A 5,644-nucleotide genomic window follows, 5' to 3' on the forward strand; every position below is an offset into this window, starting at 1 on the left:
TATTTATGTTGGCAAATGTTGTTCTCCTTCAGAACTGGAAATATATAACGCTCTTTTTCGCGAATTCAGAGATGTCTTTGCTTGGTCATATAGTGAAATGCCAGGCATTGACTCGAGTATCGTTGAACACGAAATTAAGATGTATCCAGATGTCAAACCAGTACGACAACGACTAAGGCAGGTGCACCCCAGGAAAGCCTCTACCATTAAGGCAGAAGTTGAGAAACTTCTCCATGCTGGTTTCATTTACCCAGTTCCTCTAACCGATTGGGTATCGAATATTGTCCCTGTTATGAAAAAACAAGGAACATTTATAGTGTGCATCGATTATAGGGATGTAAATCAAGCTTGTCCAAAAGACAACTACCCTACACCCTTCATCGACCAGATAATTGATGAATGCGCCATATGCGAAATCTTTTCATTCATAGATGGATTCTCCGGGTATAATCAAATAAATATCCGCCGATAGGACCAGTCAAAGACTGCATTTATTTTTCCATGGGGCACATTCACATATCGAAAATTACCCTTTGGTTTAAAGAATGCAGGGGCGACATTTCAGAGGGCAATGAATTATGCCTTCCATGACATCAAAAACATCGTTCAACCATACCTCGACGACCTTCCAGCTCATTCGTGAAAGCAGACTGATCACCCGCGGCATTTAAGAGCGATATTTCTATGTTTCCGACACTACAAGATACGACGCAATCCACAAAAATGTGTATTTTGCGTCATTTCTGGTCATTTACTTGGCTTTGTAGTCTCAAAGGACGGGATTCGTCTCGACCCATGTAAGGTTCAGGCAATCATAAATTTGCCTCCACCTTCGAATTTGCTTCAGATTCAGAAACTCCAAGGGAAAGCAAACTTTCTGAGGAGGTTCATTCCAAATTACATCGAACTTGCTAAAGGTTATACGCGTCTTTTGAAAAAGGAAGTACCCTTTGTATGGGATCAGGTTGCAAAAGCTTCCTTTGATGCTTTAAAAGAATCCCTAATGAAAGCATCATTAATGTACGCCCCTGATTATCAAAAAGACTTTAACCTGTATCTAGTTGCAGTGGATACGACCATCACAATGGCTTTAGTTCAAGAAGACAATGGAATTGAACATCCTATATATTGTTTAAGTAAGAACTTAAATGATACAGAAAGCAAATATTATTATGTTGAAAAGCTAGCGCTCGCAGCTATTCAAGCGATACAGAGATTTCAACACTATGTCCTCTTTCGAAAAACTACCATTCTGTCAGATTGCAACCCCATGACTTATATATTGTCGCGATAGTTGCTGGGGGGCTAATATTCAAAATGGATAGTAATCCTACAAGATTTTGATCTGGAATTTGTAAAATCCAAGTCAAAAAAAACTCTGGTTTTCGCAGAATTATTATGCGATCTCCCATCATCGTCCAACGATGAAACATCCGAAGAAATGATCGTGAACGAAAGTTTGTTTCTGATATCTTCAAGCAATGAGTGGTATGGGGAAATAATAATTTATCTCCAAACCCAAAAATATAGGCCAAATACCTCTCGCTCCGAACAAAAACGTATTCGATACCAAGCAAAAGACTACATGATCGTCGGTGATACGCTTTACCGTCGCTGTATTGATACACTTCTGAGAAGGTGCCTCACGCATGAGGAGGCCGAAAAAGTCCTGAATGATTGCCATTCAGGCGCGTGTGGGGGGCATCAATCCGGGTATGCTACAACGCAAAAAAATTTACGAGTAGGATACTTTTGGCCAACAATGTTTAAAGATTGCATAAACGCAGTCAGAAGTTGCCATGCTTGTCAAATTTTCAATAGCAGAACTAGAAGACCACCCGCACCTCTGTGGCCAATAGTTGTTGTCGGGCCATTCACCAAATGGGGCATCAATTTCATGACATGTAACCCCACCTCGACCGGGGGGCATGGGTATATCATAGTCGCAGTTGACTATTTTACCAAATGGGCCGAGGCGATGCCTACATTAGATAATACTAGTGAAACAGCTGCCCTCTTCTTTTTCAATCATGTAGTCGCCAGATTCGGCATACCACAAGCTATAGTCACAGATCATGGATCGCATTTTCGCAATCACATGATGGTCGAATTAGCTGCCAAACTAGGGTTGTCTCACGACAGCTCTACTCCATACTATCCGCAAGCCAACGGACAATTTGAAGCAATCAACAAAGTCTTGAAGTGCATGCTGCAAAGGATGATTGGAGTTCACAAAAGAAAATGGCACCTAATCTTGTACTCAGCTTTGTGGGCTTACCGAACATCGGTAAGGAATGCAACCGGGTTTACACCTTTCCAACTGGTATATGGCCTGGAAGCAGTCTTACCAATCCAGTGCGAAATATCGTCCCTCAAACTCGCAATTGATCTCCTCCCCGGAACTTCAGAAGAAGAAGCTCGTTTCTTGGAACTAATCCAATTGGACGAAACCCATCATGATGCCGCCTTGTCTAACGAAACCCATAAGAAACGAGTCAAAGCACAGTTCGACAAAAATGTCAAACCCCATGTCTTCTCAGAAGGTGACTTGGTCTTGCTTTATGACCAAGAATCCGATAAATTGGGAGCAGGTAAATTTAAGTCTTTATGGATGGGCCCCTATATTGTTAAGTGAGTGTTAGCAAAAGGAGCCTACGAGTTAATGGATTATGACGGAATTCCACTGGCGCAACCTCGTAATGGGTTGTACCTCAACCGTTACTATGCGTAATTCAGTATGGTAACCTGTATGCTTTTGTTATGTTTTTGTTTTCGCTAAAGTATTTATTTTGGTCAAGTAATCCACTTTTTACATTTATTGTAGATGTCAAACCTATTAGAGTCATGCGTTGGATATGCCGACGGAGCGAGTTGTAGTTCGCGGAACCTATCTTCTGCGGCCTGGGCCATTTTTGATCCAAGCGGCAAGTTAGCAAGTTTCAGAGGAGTATGTATTGGTCGTTCAACGAATAACATCGCTGAATATAGCGCGTTGATAGAACTTCTCTCTGATGCCATCACACATGGTATACGCCGACTGATTGTCAGGCTAGACTCACAACTCGTCATACTACAACTCACTGGTATGTACTCTGTCCGAAATCCAGCTATTTATCGCATGTTCCTAAGGGTTAAGATTTTGGAAAGGAAATTTGATTTTATTCAATATCAACATATTTCCAGAAACTTAAACACATTAACTGAATCATTGGCAAATTATGTGTTAGATAGAGATTTGCAACATTTATAAAAAGAAGCATACCATCAATGTTTGCATTTGGATCATGTAACTTAACCAAAATAAAACTCCGAAAATAAAAAATATATATAACTGTTTATGGTTTACACATAATGTTCTATAACCAAGACAAAATTGGTCAAATGACCAAAAAACTCAAAATTCTAGGGGGCACCCTAGTCTAATGATGCTCGTGATAGCAAGTCACAGCCTATGCGATCATGCGTAAGAGTCGAGTCCATCATCTTGGCACACCAGTAGTATGTCGCTGCAACCTCAAGGGTAGCTTGTCAGTCCTCACATCTGGAATACCAAGAGTGAGGCCCTCAACCTGCTCCTGTAATGCTGTGAGAGTCTTGGCCACATCGAGGTCGCGAAGGATAGCCCTTCCAACAGCCTCTCCTGCTGGGGCGACAGCTGGCACTCTCAGGTGTACTACTGGCCGAACAGGACCAACATCTGCATGAACACATGAGTTTGATTAAGTCTTGATAGAATAAAGCACAAGGACATTATAAGAGAAAAATGATAAACAGGGATATGGTCAAAGAATTTACCAATGGCACCCCACTGTTCGCCAGCCGGCAGTACTAAATCTGGGTCACCCTAGAAGTCCATACCAGCGTATGGGTACTCGGAATAAACCATCTCCTGACGATCAAACCACCCGAAGAAGGTATCAGAAAATGAAATCTGAGACTGACCAGCATGCCTAGACATATGGTCGACCCATCTCTGCATACGTGGTTCAGTAGGTGAAGGTAAATCGAGTGCAATATACTGCGGCTGCATCAATGGTATCTTTTCCAAGGCAAAGGCGGTCAAAATAGAACCATACCCAAAGTTCTTCAACCTCCCAATCTTTACCTTGGTCAACTGTTCTTTCATCACAAGAAGTACTGCGTCGCACCAGTTGAACACCTTCAATTGGAGGCATTCCAAGGCATACTGCATATAAGATTGGTTGGCTACATGAAGAGCCACACCACCAGCCATCCTACCAAAAGTAAACAGAATAGTCCTGAGGGACCTATCAGTGACATCGCGGATGATGATCTTGCTGTCTTTACTTGGAAAAGATCCCTCTCTGCAATACCGGCGAACATAATCTCTCACAGATTCACCTCCTCGGGCTGAACCTGATAAAGAGATGGGGGCACCCCGCCTCGACAAGCCAGTCAAGAAATAGATGTCTACTACATTCAAGGGGATGGATTTTCCCCTGATCTGGAAAACCTGGTTGGTAGGATCCCAAGTATCGAGCAAATACTGCAGTAAGTTGATATGTTGTCTCATGCTAGAAATGCAGAAAAACTTTAGCAAGCCACAGTTCCACAATGTGTTTACTGTAACCGGATCATGTAGGGCAAGCATGTCCTCTTCTTCATGCTCATATTCTCACCATGTAATAGTCATCTTACTCTAAAGATCTCTGAAAAACAAACAAGAGAAGAGTTAGATCCTTATTTTGGTAAGAAACAAGCAAAATTTCCATCAAAAACTGTGCATAAAATTCCTTCTTTGCACCCATCGCACCTATAGTAGTGCTCTGGGTGCATTGCATGTCAGGTGGCCAGTGGACAAGCCAACATCCAATGCACTTTTCGATACATAGAGGGTGCGCTGGAGGCAAAACGAGTTTTTCAAACCCCAGAGGCTCAGAAAAACCAGAAATTAAGCTTAGAATGAAAAATGGAAAGCATGAAATGAAAGAGCTCAAGTTTAGCTCCTACCTGGTCCAGATGGCGCCGAGAATCATCCACAGAATCTCCCAAAATCAGCTGATGAAAATCAAAGGGGGAAAGCACCTCCAAAGCTCCAACAAACCAAAGTTCAAATGAAATGGTAAAATGAGAGGTAAAAGCATTTTTTCATTACTTTTTACGTAGTTCAAAGTAAAATATTAGTGTGCTAACTCATTTTTCAAGCATATATTGTTCATTTCTGACTAGTTTGATGAAGTAATTGAAAATACAGTACAATCTTTGAAAGAACAAAGCTATTTATGGTAAAGTCAAAAAGAGACCATTTAATCGAGCAGTTTTAGCGTGGACTTCATGCTTGTTAAAAAATAAACATAAGCAATGAGCACATCTTCCCCCAAATTTTAAGCTCATTAAAAAATGAACCAATTTCCGGTAAATAACCATCGTGAATGTAATACTTTAGCCTTTAAAGCCTTGGTCGTGTTTGCACCGTCACCTCCACTTTTACATTGGCCGATCATTCACCTCCATTTGATTGTTTACCCATTTTGAGGAACAGCTGCGAAGAGTGATCTCACTAGCCATCCTTGTAACACTGCTGTGATTGGAAAATTCCAAACCTTACCTGGAATCAGTTGCTACCCATGTTATCACTCGTTCCTCAAAATACGAGTCTCCTTTAAGCTCTTTTCAATTGACT

The sequence above is a fragment of the Pinus tabuliformis genome, chromosome 8 (genome assembly GCF_031772625.1).
Source record: "Pinus tabuliformis cultivar Carrire ecotype Pingquan chromosome 8, CPIR1, whole genome shotgun sequence".
NCBI classification, from domain to species: Eukaryota; Viridiplantae; Streptophyta; class Pinopsida; order Pinales; family Pinaceae; genus Pinus; species Pinus tabuliformis.